This window comes from Elephas maximus, chromosome 5 (assembly GCF_024166365.1).
Source record: "Elephas maximus indicus isolate mEleMax1 chromosome 5, mEleMax1 primary haplotype, whole genome shotgun sequence".
In the NCBI taxonomy this organism is placed as follows: domain Eukaryota; kingdom Metazoa; phylum Chordata; class Mammalia; order Proboscidea; family Elephantidae; genus Elephas; species Elephas maximus.
The window spans coordinates 28,253,982-28,271,509 of record NC_064823.1 but is presented as its reverse complement, the minus strand read 5'-3'; the positions used below and the strand labels follow the sequence as shown (position 1 = coordinate 28,271,509).

The 17,528-nt window shown below is 40.1% G+C and overlaps 1 protein-coding gene across 1 annotated transcript in view; it reads right to left on the bottom strand.

Moving 5' to 3' along the window:
• The window catches only part of LOC126076831 (mitotic spindle assembly checkpoint protein MAD2A-like), a 132,858-nt gene that overhangs the window by 30,196 nt on the left and 85,134 nt on the right, over positions 1-17,528 (bottom strand).

Here is a 17,528-nt window from a genome sequence, read left to right as displayed (position 1 = left end):
GTCCTCATATCTCACACCTGGTCAATTGCCAACCATGTCCATTCTATCTACTATTTTTTCAATCTATTCCCCTCTTTCTCTTTGCACTGCTGCTTTGTCAGTTTGCCTCTGATCATTTCCTGGCGAAAATGGTCAATATCCTCATAACTGGCCTTCTGCCTCCATTCTTAACATCTCCAGGCCATCCTCATACTGCCACATGACTGATCTTTGTCCTCTAATAAAAGGCTAAATATCTCCATCACCTATATCAATAGTTAATTTACCACACCCTGAATATTTTTTGTACGACCCCTTACTAACCTGAAATGAAGTTTATTTATAGCCAATAAACCCATCCACACATATAATTAAAAACATCTATCAGATATTTTTGTCCACGTGAAGTACAAATGGCCAACAAGCACATGAAAAGATGCTCAGTGTCATTACCCATTAGGAAGATGCAAATCAAAACTATAATGAAATACTACCTCACTCTTACTGGAATGGAGATGATAAAAATAAGTCAAGAAACAACAGTTGGAAAGATTGTGGAGAAACTGAAATCCTCATCCATTGCTGGTAGAAATATAAAATGGTACAGCCTCTGTGGAAAACAGTTTGGTAGTTACTCGAAGTGTGAAACACACAACTACCGTGTGACTCAGCAGTCCCAGTCCTAGGTATGTACCCAGAAGAAGTGAAGGCAGAAACGCACACAGAAACTTGTATACCAATGTTCATTGTAGCACTTTTGACAATAGCTGAAAGATGGAACCAACCAAAATGTCCATCAACAGATGAATGGACAAACAAAGCGTGGTATATACCCACAATGGAAGACTACTCAGCCATAAAGGGAAATGAAGTCCTGACGCATCCCCCTACATGGATGAAACTTGTAAACATCATGCTGAATGAAATAAGTTAGTTGCAAAAGGCCAAATATTGTGTGATCTCCCTTATATGAAATAAGCAAATAAGCAGAAGCCAAAGATGCTTAGTGTTTACCAGTAGCATGAGGGAGGGGGGAAAGATGGAGTTTTTTTTAGGGGACATTTGAGTTTATGTTACTGGTGGTGGAATGATTTGGAAAAGGACAGGGAGAATAGACACATAACTTGAAGAATGCAATCAATGTCACTGAATTGTATGTGGAGATATTATTGAGATGTTTTGTTATGTGTATTTTCACCACAATAATTTCTTTTAAAGTGCAGGAGATGAAAGGAAATCAGCTTATAATAAAATTATAGGTATTTTAATATGCAACTGCTAGAATACAGCTTGGCTGAAGAATATCATAGTCACACGCTCTACATGCAGACTGACAGACGGCGTTGTATTATTGATGGTTGCATTATCACAAGCAACATTGCTGATGGCATTGCAATTTTTTTCTAAAATGATGAATAATTGCTGGTAAAATTCTGGGGAAAAAATCAGATGTTTTTAAAACTCAATCAGAGGAGGAAAATAAAATCCTCAAAAATTTCCATATCATTGATCGAAAAGTAAAAAAAATACATAATACCTTAAATTGCTCTAAAAAAAACATAACTCTTTGCTTGGTCAAAGTCCTTTTCATCAGACTCAATAGCCAGCCTTCTCCTTCCTGTCTTATTCTAGGATCTTAATTCACTACTTGGCTGCCAACACTGTTTATGTCACCTCCTTTGGAAGGCATCTTGGAGAAAACAGCTTTGGGGGAAAATATATTGTATCTTCAGTTTATTTACATGGATTTGGACAGCTATTTAACCTCTCTAAGCTTCTATTTCCCAAATATGCTATACTTCTAATAAAGTTATCTACCCCTGTCTGTCCCCAGAGGAGGACATTCTGATGCCTCCCAGTTTGCCTTGAAAAAAAAATGTGAGTTTGAACTCTTCCAATAATCACCCACAGGATATGGAAGTGTGTAGTTTGTCTACTCTGTGCCATCACAAACCAGGAAACCCTGGTGGCATAGTGGTTAAGTGCTATGGGTGCTAACCAAAAGGTTGGCAGTTTGAGTCCACCAGGCTCTCATTGGAAACTCTATGGGGCAGTTCTACTCTGTCCTATTGGGTCGCTATGAGTTGGAACCGACACGATGGCAATGGGTTTCTTTTTTTTTAATGCCATCAGACGATGCCTAGGTGACTTCTTGCAGAAACCTAGGCACTGCAAGGATCTCATAACCAAGGAGTCTTAATAGATGTCTTAGAGCATGCAGTCTTTAGTGATATATTAAGAAACTACTTTTTATTTTAATTTTATGAATAATTGTAGAGGTAAATAAACAAAACAAACACACACACATATTCTTCTGTCTTCATTCTGACAATTTTACCCAAACATATGGCTTCAGCCATCATTTCTATTTACAGAGAAACCAAAGTCTGCTCACCAGCACAACCCTAGCTCCTAGGGAGCCTGCCCTGGTAAGGTGCTCCAGGCTTTTGTGCTATATGGGGTCCCATGTATTCACATTATCCTCATCCTATTTCTCTGTCCACTGGATGCACTGGGATTTAAGCATTTGATCTTTGGACCCAGAGCCCCTTTACATCTCCACTTATGTTTGTCTCCTCTGAATCCTACTGTCCTTCTCTCTTTGGAAACCCTGGTGGCATAGTGGTTTCAGAGATAATCAGGTATGAAGGAGTCTTCTAAGTATGGGAAAGGAAACTGACTGGACAAATGTAGTAGAATGGCCAGGGAGAGCTAGAGCCTAGTGAAGTTTTATGGTCACAGATTTAAAGGGGCCCAGTCAGAAGGAATGTATAAATTTTTTTCTGCTAAATTTAGCTGCTCATCTGCAGGCACAGGTTGTCATTAGGTGGTCTCAACTCCATTCCTACTCATAGAAACCCTATACACAACAGAACGAAATTCTGCTAGATCCAGTGGCATTCTCACAATTGTAGCTATGTTAGAGTCCATTGCTGAAGCCACTGTGTCAATCCATGTGGTTGAAGGCCTTCCTCTTTTTCATTGACCCTCTACTTTACCAAACATGATGTCCTACTCCAGGGATTGGTCCTTCCTAATAACATGCCCAAAGCACATGAGAAGTAGTCTCCTTTTGCTTGACTCAAGCAAAATAAAGCTTGCTGAAGATAAAGTTTGTCTTTCACGTGTATTCTTACTCGGAAAAAGACAAGGACACTTTGTGTCAGATTGGCAATTGGTAATAGAATGACAGTCTTAACAGGCAATTCTGCTAAGAGCTTAGAAAGCTTATATCATCATAAACAGAATGTTGCTAAAGAGGTGGACCTCAAATGTGCTTCTGGTAAGGACTTAAATGTTAATAATGAATGCGTTATTGAACACTGGAGGAAAGGCTATCCTTGTTATAAGGTGGCAAAGAATTCAGCTGAGTTATGTTCAAGTGTTTTGTGTAGAGCTTGCAAGAGACGCACTTGGATTTTGGCTGAGGAGATTTCTAAGCACAATCTTGAAGGTATAGCCTAGCTCCTCCTTGCTACTTATAGTAAAATGCAGGAGGAAAGAGATAGATTAAGAAATGAACTGTGCAAAAAGGAGCCATAACTTGAAGATTTGGAGAATTATCAGCCTATTCATGTTGTAAAAATTAAGAAGGCATTTTTTGGAAAAAACACCATGTATTTGGCTAGATACCTGTTTCCTAAAGAGATCAGACATGTGATTTAGGAATGCATCCAACTATCTCAACAGAAACCCTACTAGCTTACACTGAAGGGGATAGATATGGGATCAAATGAAGGAAAGAGGTGTAATGCCTGAAATTTCACAGGCAGGAAACAAGCTGATGTAGCTATTGGGTTCTAAACATCTATTGTCTTTCAAGAAAAGAAAAGGATCATCAAGCAATTCAGAGGCCACAGGGGCTTTTGTCATGGGTGGTGGGGCACGGCTACCACTTCTTCCATTCCACAGGGCTGAGCCACTGCCTGAGTCCAAGGGGCTGGGCTCCCTTCCTAGTGGGCCAGGACAGGCTGCACAGTGTTTGGAGGTTAGGGCCACTGCCCAGGTGGTTTCAGAGAAAGAATTATTTTTGAGTCTTGAAATTTGCCTTGCTGGATTTCAGACTTCTTGGTAACTATGATCCCTTCACTCCTTCCAATTTCTCCTTTTGGAATGGGAGTGTCGACACTGTGCCTGTTGCACCACTGTGCTTGGAAGCAAGGTTCCCAGATGGGGAGGAATTTTTCCCCAAGATGGAACATACCCAGAGTCTTCTATACCTAAACCTATGGCCAACAAGTCAATTTTGACTCCTAGTGACCCTATAGGACAAGGTAGAACTACCCTATTCAGTTTCCCAGGCTGTTGATGTTTACAGAAGCAGATTGCCACATCATTCTCCTGCAGAATGGCTGGTGCATATGAACGGCCTACCTTTTCGTTGAAGATGGAAGGAATACATAGAGTCATTATCCCAGAAAGAATTAGTCGATATTCAATCATTTCAAGAGGTAGCATATGATCAGGAACCAATGATACTGAAGGAAGAAGTCCAAGCTGCTCTGAAGGCACTGGTGAAAAACAAGGCTCCAGGAATTGATGGAAAATCAACTGAGATGTTAAAACAAACAGATGCAGTACTGGAGGTGCTCACTTACGTAGGCCAAGAAATATGGAAGACAGATTCCTGACCAACTGACTGGAAGAGATCCATATTTATGCCAATTCCCCAGAAAGGTGATCCAAGTGAAAGTGGAAATTATAGAACAATATCTTTAATATCACATACAAGCAAAATTTTGATGAAGATCATTCAAAAATCGCTGCAGCAGTATATCCACAGGGAACGGCCAGAAATTCAAGCTGGATTCAGAAGACGACGTTGAACCAGGGATATCATTGCTGATGTCAGATGGATCCTGGCTGAAATCAGAGAATACCAGAAGGATGTTTACCTGTGTTTTGTTGACTATGCAAAGGCATTCGACTGTGTGGATCATACCAAACTATGGATAACACTGCGAAGAATAGGAATTCCAGAACACTTAATTGTGCTCATACGGAACCCCTACATAGATCAAGAGGCAGTTGTTCGGACAGAACAAGGGGATACTGATTGGTTTAAAGTCAGGAAAGGTGTACATCAGGGTTGTATTCTTCCACCATACCTATTTAATCTGTATGCTGAACAAATAATACGAGAAGCTAGACTATTTGAAGAATGAGGCATCAGGATTGGAGGAAGACTCATTAACAACCTGTGTTATGCAGATGACACGACCTTGCTTACTGAAAGTGAGGAGGGCTTGAAGCACTTACTAATGAATATCAAAGACCACAGCCTCGGTATGGTTTACACCTCAACATAAAGAAAACAAAAATCCTCACAGCTGCACCAAAGAGCAACATCTTGATAAACGGAGAAAAGACTGAAGTTGTCAAGGATTTCATTTTACTTGGATCCACAATCAAGAGCCATGGAAGCAGCACTCAAGAAATCAAAAGACTCATTGCATTGGGTAAATCTGCTGCAAAGGACCTCTTCAAAGTGTTGAAGAGCAAAGATGTCACCCTGAAGACTAAGGTGCGCCTGACCCAAGCCATGGAATTTTCAATCACATAATATGCATGTGAAAGCGGGACAATGAATAAGGACGGCTGAAGAAGAGTTAATGCTTTTGAACTGCGGTGTTGATGAAGAATATTAAATATACCGTGGACCGCCAAAAGAACGAACAAATCTGTCTTGGAAGAAGTGCGGCCAGAATGCTCCTTAGAGGCAAGGATGGCGAAACTTCCTTTTACATACTTTGGACATGTTGTCAGGAGGGATCAGTCCCTGGAGAAAGACATCATGCTTGGCAGAGTACAGGGTCAGCGAAAAAGAGGAAGAGCTTCAACGAGGTGGATTAACACAGTGTCTGCAACAATGAGCTCAAGCATAACAACGATTGTAAGGATGGCACAGGACCTGGCAGTGTTTCGTTCTATTGTCCATAGGGTCTCTATGAGTTGGAACCGACTCGACGGCACCTAACAAGAACAAACCTTTTCGTTAGCAGCTGAGTTCTTAACCACTGTGCAAGTAGGCCTCCTTCCCAGAGTCTTACTTATGTCTAATATTATGTTTAGTCCTTCTGTTCTACCTCCTAGTTCATTGCATAGTGTCTGCGGTCTTAAACGCTTACAAGCAGCCATCCAATATACAACAATTGGTCTCTATTGTCCTGGAGCAAGAGAGGAAGAAGGACAGTCAGGAAGGGGAGGTGGACATGGACTGTGTGGCTAATTGCCTCCATGAACAACTGCCCCCTCTGCCATGGGACCAGAACTGGAGAGTGCCTGGCTACCGGTACTGAGCATTTTCATCAAAGATTTTATAAGAGAATCCTGATCAAAAGAAGGAAAATGCAGACCAGAATTTCAAATTCTCATGGAATACAGATCTTGTGGAGTCATGGATACTGGATAAACCCCTGAAACTATCGCCCTGAGATAATCTTTAAACCTTAAAACATAAACCAAAAATATCCCCTGAAGTCCTCTTAAAACCAAGCAATAGTTTAGCCTAACTAGTAAAGAATGTCTCTTTTAAGATCTATCTACATGGGATCAGCAGCAACTCAAAACGATAGATAGGAAACTTAGGGGCAGTGAGTTTTTGTTAATGGGAGAGGAACAACTCGAAAAAGGAGGATGAGAATGGTAGCACAATTTGAAAACTATAATCAAGGTCACTGAATTGCACATGTAAAAATTGTTGAATTGGTATATGTTCTGCTGTGTATATTCTCAACAACAAAAACAAAAATAAATTATTTAAAAAATGCATTTTAGGCTTAGAGTGGATATTGGAAAGGTTTAAGACTTTTGGGGGTGCTGAGATAGGGTGAGGAACCTTGGTGGTAGTGATTAAAGCTCAGCTGCTATTTGCTATCCAAAAGGTCAGCAGTTCAAGTCCACCAGCCACTCCTTGGAAACCCTACTGGGCAGTTCCACTCTGTCCTATAGTGTCACTTGAAGTCGGAATTGACTCGATGCCAGCGGGTTTGGTTTTGGATTTTTGAGATAGACAGATGGGATGAATGCATTTCGCACATGGGAAGGACATGAATTTTTGGGGGCAGACAGTGGACTGTTATGGTTGAATCGTTAAATTGTGTCCCACCAAAATATATGTTGAAGCCTTAACTCCTGTACTAGTGAATGTGGCCTTGTTTGGAGATAAAGTCTTCCTTTGAAGATGTTATCAGTTAACAAGGTCATATTTAAATAGGGTGGGTCCTAATCCCTTCCTGAATAGTGCCTTATAAAGGGGACAACAGACACAGAAACAGTGTTACAGGAGGAGTGGACGGATGAATCTGCAGTGGAATGTGCATCTAAAAGCCAAAGAATGTCAAGAAATGCCCAGGGCTACCAGAAGCTGGAAGTGACAAGGAAGGATCTTCCCCTAGAGCTGACCCAGAGAGAACTGTGAGACGATAAACTTACACGCTTCAAAGTCACCCACTTCATGGTATTTTGTTAGGTTTGTTAGTTTCTGTTGGGAAACTAAGACACTGATGTGTCAGCATTATTAAATTCTCATGTGTATTTCTGTCAAGAATATCATAGAGGTGATGTCGTGCCTTTCTCGGTGCATCTTATCGAGGAACACATGTCGATACATCTCATATTGGTGAGGTTAACTTTGATTATTTAGCTGGGCTGTGTCTGCCAGGTTTCTCCTCTGTACAGTTTCTATTTATTCTTTTTAAATTATTTTTTTATATATATAAATCAAAATATTGATATTATGTAAATATTCTGTTTCTCATCATGCTTTCACCTACTAAATTTAGAATCCATTATGAATTTTGCCTAAAAATAATTAATATGTGTTTTCTAAAGTTGGTTTTCTATTTCTATGATTCCTTATACATTTATTAATTGGAATTTTACTGGCAGCTTTCCCTTCTGCACCATTTATTTATTTATCCACATCAGTCAGGACTTACGGATTTTTATTTTATTCTACGGGTTATAATCTGTTGTTATAACTACTTTTTTTCTTGTTCAAATTACTCCAGACTTGGTCATTGGGAGCCTCTTTAAGAGAGCTTCTTTCCTTTTGACATGTCTTTAATTTTTGAGCATGACATTACTTTCTGGCACAAGATATTGCAGGATCATTTTGTGCTTTCTGTGCCCCGGCTGTGGAATCTGTTATTTCTCGAGATGCTCTGGCTCCTTTTATTGGAGAACGGCATTTAGAAGCTAAGACACGGACACGGGATGCACTCACAGCTGCTGAACTGTAACTACTCTCAGGTTATGCTGATTTCCTAGCACGAAGCTAGGAAATGCGTGTGTGTAAATGCACAGGTACATACCCATCCGTATCTTTTTCTATATTTATGATATATACACACACATATGCATATATACACTTGCACCTTCACATACATAAACATATGTATATAACACATATTAAAAAATCATGAATTCATCCTTACACCTCCAGTTCTAACTACACCATAGAGTTCATGCCAGTCTTCCCCTTGTCTTTATCCTCTCTTCACTCTGAAAATAAGAATCCTGGCTATTATTATCCACACTGTATTTACTTCTTGCTTAATCCTAGAATATATACAAAGTACTTATAGAATTCCTAACCTATAACCCTATGAAAAATAGATTGCCTAAGCACACTACAATATGTATAGAGTAGGTCTTTTGGTTTTTTTTGTCTTTAGTTTTGGAGTATACAGAAAGAATATTGGTTTCCAAAGTTACTTAGGTAAGTTCTTTCCTTCCCTATCCCTTTCAGTGTACGGCATTTTTATGCAAATAATGCAATGTTATATGTATTTTTCCCAACTGCACAACACCTCCACCCCTATTTTTATAATCCGGCTATGCCGCGTGTTATATGTGTGGGCACGTTATCTAAAAATATGGTAATTACTCCTTTATAATTGAGTTGGGGTGATTTTTATTATTTGCATTCCATTCTGGATTTCCCCCATACCCTGGTTAATTCTAATGAGTTATTTGATTTTTCAAGCGTTGCAAACATCAACCTGGTTCTAAAAATCAGAACTAAAAACAAACAAAAAAGAAAGCTATAAAAAAGTCCGCTGGTAAAAGTAACACAGCTACCTTATTTCTTCTTTGTTTTCAATCCCCCATTCTTTTCATAATCACTCCCTGTAGGTAATCAACCCCATTAGTCTCTGATTTACTCTCTTTTTTTTCCTCCAAAATTGTGCAGATCGCAGATATATGTTTTTCCCATTCTCTCTCACATGGAACATTGTATATTTTTTTTTCTTCTTCTCTTAAAAATGTATAAAAATAAAAATTTCGGGATAATGCCATGGTCCATAGAGATCTTCCTCCTCCATTTTGACAGCTTTATAGTAATCCATCGTGTGGATGTACCATGGTTTAATTCAACCAGACTCCTGTTGGCATTTAGGTAGTGTCCAGTATTTTGCCAATATAACCCAAGCTGTAGTGAATAACACGTACATGTATTTATTTTTTCTTATCGTTGGAGTTATATCTTTAAGATAAATTCCTGGAAGTGGGATTACTGACTCAAAAGGTAAGTACGTATGTGGTTTTGTTAGACATTGCCAAATTCCCCTCTGAAAGACTTGTACCAATTTACATTCATGTCAGCAGTGTATGATGTGACACTTTTTTTATTTAATCTCCTAATCTGAGGCTAGGAATCCAAGCCCAGGAATCTCATTTTCCCCAGATTTTGCTGAAGTCGCTATAAGTGTGAGTGAATTTCTTTCTCTCTGAATTTCCCAATATCTGCCAAAGTTCTTGACCAGCCAGTAAGTGACCTTCCTTACTACCTATAAGGCAGGGACTGTATAAACTGTAGAGCAGATATCAGCTCAGTTTCCTACAAGGACTCTGTGTACCTCAGTTGACGTATGAAATATAAACCCTTGTTTTTTAATGGTGGGCTTATTGTCAAACATGATACCCAGGCATGGTTTTAGTTACACACTGATTTGTTTAATTACATCCTGATAACAAGGAGGACAGATTCTTATTAAACCTATGCATATAATTACATTATCAAAAAGAGTAAAGGCATTTATTAAAAATATTTGTCCCTGGATCCTAAGAGACAGTGATATCAACAATATTTCCAACAAATATACTTAATTCAACCCCATGTAATCAGTTCTTGTTTTTCTGGGTGCTAGCTAAGCAGTCTGCTCTCACAAAGTTATCTGCTCCTGGACTAAAAGGAATCCTGGAAATTCTGACTCATTCCTCTAATACAGTCTGACAGTTCTAAGTGATGCTTCCTTAACTTCCAAAGTCATGAGTCTATTTCTCAAAGCATCAGTAGTTAAGAGAACCTGGTACAATCCATTTCATGAGACTGAAACTTTTCTACTTTGCAGAAGACTCAGTGTTTGGCGTCTACATCACAGCAGAAGTTTCAGGCAGGCAAGAGAAGAAAGCAGAGTTGTCAGTTGATGAGAAGGGTAAATGACAGTGCTGAGTTTTATCAGTAACCAACAACATCAGAATGGTGGAGAGTTAAATCCTCTGTTGGCATGTAATCCATAACCGGTTTATGAGGATTAGATCGATATTTCCCTTTCGGGTAGGAACATACTGTTGACAGTGAGCACCTTCTTGTGTTAGTTTCTGAAACATATATATAGATTAATAACTTTTTTTTGGATTCATAGTGGTAGAAAGTGTTAGCTGAAGGGTTGATGGTTTGAACACATCCAGCGTCTCTGTGGGAGGAAGACGTACAGATCTGCTTCTGTAAAGATTTAAAGCGAAGAAAACCCTAGGGGGAAGTTCTCATCTGTCACTTGTGGTCACCATGAGTTGAAATCAACTCAATGGCACCTAAGAATAACAACAATCACATTTTTATCTGAGTGAAATTCACTCACTAAAAGGGAGCTTCTCTGATTTCACAACTCTTTCTTTGCAGCTTTTACAATTTTGCTGTTGGTTGCTGTTGAGTTGGATCTGGCTCATGGCAACTTTATGTATAAAGAAAAAAGCCATCTTCATGATACTTGTTATGTTTGAGCCCATTGTTGTGACTATCATGTTACACATCTCATTGAAAGTTTCCCTCGTTTTTGCCAGTCCTCCATTTTACCAAATGTTTTGTCTTTCTCTAGTGATTGGTCTTTCCTGATGATGCGTGGGTAGTAAGCAAGTCAAAGTGTCACCATCATTCCTTCTAAAAAGCATTCTGATTGTATTTCTTCTAAATCTGATTTGTTCACTCTTTATGAAGCCTACCAAAAATTCTCTAGTTATTTCTAGTATTCTACCTTTTCTAAGGTAGGAAAACAAATCATTTCGTTTAAAAAGATGCCTTGAATTCATTCATTCATTCATTTATTCATCTGAATTTTGTGCCTGGCCTTGAGAAAACAAACTCTAAAGCATTAGCATGGTTTCTGCTGAGTAGTCCGAGCATATTCTTATTGACTTTTCTTTTGAAGATGACTTCATTTATCCCTAGCACCTCTTAAAATTCTCTCTTTATCTTCAGTTTTGGAAAGTTTGATTATCATATGACTTGGTGACTTTCTTTTGAGATCTACCTCATGTGGAGTTCGATGAGCATCTTGGATAGATATCTTGTCATCTTTCATGATATCAGGGAAGTTTTCTGCCAACATATCTTCAACAATTCTCACTATATTTTCTGTTATCCCTCGCTTTTCTGATACTCCAATCACTCGTAGGTTATTTCTCTTGATAGAGTCCCACATGATTCTTAGGATTTCTTCAGTTTTTTTTTTTAATTATTTTAACTAATTTTTCTTTGCCTATATTGGTGCCAAGTGTTTTATCCTTAATCTCATTAATTTTGCCTTCCATTTCCTCAATTCTGCTTCTCTAATTTTCTATTGAGTTTTCTAATTCTGTAATTTTATTGTTAATCTTCTGAATTTCTGATTGCTGTCTCTCTATGGATTCCTGCAGCCTATTAAATTTTTCATTATGTTCTTGAGTAATCTTTTTCTTTCTTCAACTGTTTTATCTGTGTGTTCTTTGGCTTGTGTGTTTTCCTGATCACCTCCCTGATCGCTTGAAGAGTTCTGTATATTAATCTTCTTTAGTCTACATGTGGTAATTTCAGGAAGATGTCTTCATCTGGAAGATTCCTTCACTCTTTGTTTTGAGAGCTTGTTGAAGCCATTGTCTGCTTCTTTATCTGATTCAATATTGACTGTTGTCTCCAAGCCATTTATACATTATCGTATTAATTTATTATGTGCTTGATTACTGTATCTTGGCTTCTTGCTTTGTTTTGTTTTGATATACCCAAATAGGCTGCTTGAGTGAGCGAGCTTGATTATTTGCCCCTTTGAAGCTCTAAAGTCCTGTTACCAGACGGCTGGATTCAGCCCACATGTCCAGGCAGTTGGTCAGCAAGTGTGTGGTAAACGCTTTGTCCTACAGTCTTAGAGGGTCAGGGGTGATTGGTGTAGGCAGAGGTATCTGCTTGCAGCAGGGGGTCATGCTCTAAAAAAGGCAGGGGGCTGACAACCATCCCCAAGTGTCTGCAAGGAAACTGCATCCCTGTTAAGGAGACTGCACAGGCAGGTGGGTTGTGCAGCTGGAACGTGGGCACCGAATGGTTTTGGTTAGAAGGACTGGGAGGCACCACTTCTCCTTGGAGCCCTGTCATGGGTGGCTAGGTGATGTGGGTGGGACAACCGGCCCTCAGGCCCTTGATATGGGCAGGTGAGGAGGACCTTGTTTAATGGCAAAGTGTTGTCAAACATTAAAAACCCACCTGTCCACCACACAGCTGAAACAGTTGAAGTCAGACCTCAAGCACACACACCATTGCAGTCTGCCAATCAAGGCCTAATCTCCTGAAATGGACCCACACAGTACCACGCAGGTACGAAAGCTATTCAAAGTTCGTGGACTGTTTGTGCCTGGACAGAAGCTGATTCTGTCCTGAACTCCCCAGCTTAGTGGAGCTGGCAGATTATCTTTTCCCCCAATTGTTAATTTATTCCTTCTCCAAGGCCAGGCGAATGGCTCAGGGTGCGCAGCAAGACCTATCTCAGATGCAGGGAAATCGACAACCACTGAAGCCAGCTTGGGGGTAAGGGGTGGGGTAAAATAAACAAGTACTTAGCTTTTGCTGAGAGCACTGTTTTTCTCTGGTTTCAGAGGTGTAAGTAGACTGTGTGGCTCACTATCCCTCCCTGAGGAAACAGCATCCCAAACACTACTGCCAGCCCCTCCACGGTCACTCTAGGAGATCATGTCTGAGGGGTGCTTGTTCCCACCAAGTCAGCTCAAGTAAATCCTTGCAACTTCTGAAGTGTCTCTCCCTCTTCCTTCTGCTCAGTCCGATTCCCTGACTTTGCCTTTGATGTTCAGGGCTCCTAGCATGTCATATATATAATCGTTTCACTTGTTCCTCAGGTATTTGTTGTAAGAGGGATCACCAGAAGCATCTGACTACTCTGCCATCTTGGCTCCGCCCCCAGCATGTTATATTTTTTAATGCATCACTGAAATAAAGTGTATTTCTTTACTGACTTTTTTTGTGCTTTAAGTGAAAGTTTACAAGTCCGGTCAGTCTCTCATACCAAAATTATACACACCTTGCTATATGCTCCCAGGTGCTCTCCCCCTAATGAACAGCACACTCCTTCTCTCCACCTTGTATTCCTGTGTCCATTCAGCCAGATTCTGCCCCCCTCTGCCTTCTCATCTCTCCTCCATATAGGAGTTGCCCACATAGTATTATGTATCTACTTGAGCCAAGAAGCTCACTCCTCACCAGTATCATTTTCCATGTTATAGTCCAGTCCAATCCCTGTGTTACTGGCATTTTTAAAGAGATAGTTAACCCTATTTGTTGGCTGTAGCAGGTAGCATGGATTTCATAATGAAAAGAAACTTAACTATCTTTCTAATCCTGTGTTTAACATGCTTAGAGATACAAAGAAGCCTAAAATAATGCTAACTTCGAACTTCAGGTAAACAACAAATAATTTTTTAGGATAAGCAGGTCTCATGCAATATCTAAAAAAAAAAAAAATTAGGATGTAAATATATGAAATATTTATTCATTATTTATCTGAAATTTAAATTTAACTGGGCATGCACTATTTAATCTGGCAATACTAGGGCCAAGGGACATAATGGAGCCATCCCATGTGCCAGGGCATATGCAGCAGAATTAAAATAGACTCTTCTACCAAGGAAGTCTAGAAAGAAGAGCACAAGAAGGGTCAGTGTGAGCTCAAGTCTTTAGGGGAAGTAAGTTCAGTGGTAGAATTCCCACCTTCCATGCTGGACACCTGGGTTCAGTTCCTGGCCAGTGCATCTCAGCCACCACCTGTCTGTCAGTGAAGGCTTCTCTGTTGCTATGATGCTAAAGAGATTTCAACAGAGCTTCCAGACTAGGACAGACTAGGAAAAAAGGCTTGGTGACCTACTTCTGAAAATCAGCCAGTGAAAACCCTGTGGATAATAGCAGTCCGATTCTGGGGGTGACAAAGGACCGGGTAGAATTTTGTTCCATTTTACATGGTGTCACCATGAATCAAGGGATGACTTGTTGGAAGCTAAACAACAATGATGTTGTCAAAACTTCAGAGTATCTTTTTAACTCTTTATTTTTATACTTTATTTATCACCACTACAAAATATTTAGTCAAGAAAGCAAAACAGACTTTCAAGTGGGAGACCCCATGAACTGAACATCAATGGAATATATAATTGGAAGAGTGGCAGATTGAGAGTAAGGGAAGAGAGCTTTGAATGATTGCTAGGAAACGCATGGAGTATCCTCATTTGTTAATTTATTGTCTTTGGTGACCAACAAGTGGAGCAAAGAAGATAGGGCTGTATAGAAAACTGATGAGCACCTCCTTGGATCGGAAACAGCAGAAACACAAAGTGGTGAGAAGGGCTGAGTCCATGGGCCTGACTGCCCTGAGTTTAGGAACAGGCAGAGGCAGCCTGGAACCAATGCATGTGGATAACATGGGCCCAGCAGAGTCAAGGGAAAGAGCCAGCTCAATGCTGAAAACCAAGGCTAGTGTAAGTCTCCATCCTACTCCATGAAGGGAATCCGAAAAGAACAAAACACTGCCCAGGGAGCCTTTTAGAAGTTGGGAAGCAGACGTTGCCTTAAAGTACTGTGAATCGATCTGTGATATTGCCAGTATTCATGCTGAATGAAAGCTTGACAAGTGCTACTGATATAAACCTTTCTTTGTATTAGCAGCTTCAGCATACCAGATGGGTGTGACTGAAAACCCATTAGATAAGAATGGTAAGGGCTGAGAAGAACTTAAAAAAAATCTCCTCCTCAATATGAGCCAGCAAACTAAAATAACAATATAAACAAGAGATCTGAAGAAAGAGAGACAGCCAAAGAAATAACCAGCCAGGAGACAAATTTACTCCCTAAAAAAGGAAAACAATTGTGCAATCTTAAAATGACTTTAAAATAAGTATGTTTAAGGTTCACAGAGAGGAAAGAATGATTTCTACGGAAAAAATGGAAAATGATATGAACAGAAAGAGGAATCAATTACTAATCCTAGAAAATGTGTAAGTATTAAAACACACACACACAAAACTTAAAGGATAAACTCTGAAATTAACAACGGTAAAGAAAAGAGAGAATGGGAACAGAATTTTGTCCATAATAAAACATGGAGAAAAAAAAATTTTACGTAGCTAATAGTGGAAGTTTGAGAACTCATTTTTTAAGTAGAATTTTAATAGGACTCCGAAAAAGATAATAGAAAGTTGAAGCAGCATTATTCAAAAAGATAAGGGCTGAGAAATTTTAATATCTGTAAGTAAAAAATTACAGGGAAAACACTAATAAAACAATTGTAACCCATAGTTTATCAATCAAAAAAATTAGGAAAAAAAAAACTAAAATCTCTGATAAAATAAAAATGCGAAATAAGATGCTCAATGTAAATTCAAATATATTATTGGTGATAATAAATGTAGATATGTTAAATTACTTGATTAAAGTCAGAAATTTTCAGCTTCAATTAATAAAAAAAAAAAAACAACTATATGCTGCCAGTAAGAGGCGCGCCAAGATGGCTGAATAGTCAAAGGCTGCCACTGAACCCTCTTGCAACAAACACCTAAAAAAACAAATGAATCCATAACATATATGACAATCTACAAACCCTGATCAACAAACATAGAGCTAAGGAATCGACCTGAGTAACAGGGGAGCAAGAGACAACACAGAAGCAGCGACTAGTTGTCAAGCCTGTGCAGCGTCCTAGCTCTGAATCCTTGGAGCTGTTCTTTGGCGTGAATGCGGTGGGCCTGATGGTAGATTCCTGAGACATGGCAAGCACAGGATGCAACCTTAACCCCCTGGGGCAATGTGGGCGGGGACCCAGCCAGCACACAGAGGCTACACACCAACCTGAGTGACAAGGGAAGTGAGAGACCACTAAGAAGCAGCGACTAGTTGCCAAGCCCACACAGCGTCACAACTCCGATTCCTTGGTGCCGCTCTTTGGTGCAAATGTGGTGGGGCTGATGGTAGTTTCCTGAGACGAGGCAAGCATGGGATACAGCCCTAAAGCCCTGGGGCAATCTCGACAGGGAACCCACCCAGAACACACAGGCTACACACACCTCTCTAACCTCAGATAAAACAGTGTTCTGGACACAAGGTAAGTGATTTTGTCTATTTTACCACACTACTATCTCCTACCTCTCTGATCCCTCCACTCCTTGCCCCAGCCGTCTTCATAACATTTGAATTCCCTGGGCCTGAGAAAGTAGTGACCTGCTTTTGTCTGATTCATTTTTCTGGCCTGGGAAAAGGAGCAAATTAACAATCGGGGAAAAATAATTTCCTGACTCCCTTAAACCAGAAGATCAAAGCAGAAGCAGCTCCAGTCCAGGCATAAGAGATTCAAAGACTTTGGCTTTCACCCCTACATGGAACCAGGTGACCTGTATAATGCAAAAGCAAATGTGCTAAAGGTCTGACTATAATTGTTTCAGCTGAGCAGTGGAGAGGCAGGTTTTGGAGGTCTGATACCACTCTATCTATTAAACAGAGCCCTCACCTACCCAGAGCAGGGACCTGAGGGCTGAGGCTCCATCCACACCACCTAGCCACTCATGAAAGGATTCTGAGGATAATGGTACCTACCAGTCTTTACAGGTATAAGCACTGGGTGCCTAAGGTACAGATGCAGAGCCCACCCACCAAGGCACTCTAGAGAAGGGAACACTGCTTCCTCACTGGCACTTACAGGAAGGCTGTCAGAACCCTGACCTCCTCAGAGTGTGACCCCTGCCTCTACCAGAAACTGGTGCATACAACTATCACCACTACTCCTCTAAGATAGTAGGTGAGAACCTACACTACACATGAGGTGACTGACCATCAGGACACCTGAGCTGATTCTACTCAAGAATAGTGAATGGACTGATATTCTCATATGCCTGGTAACAGCTCTAACCATGTGGCAATAGGACATTAGTGCTTCAAAGGCTCCAATAATCAAGTTAGTGCACTCTAGAAGCCCATGTGGGTATATTGAAACAAAACAAAACAAGAAGACAGGACTCAGTGA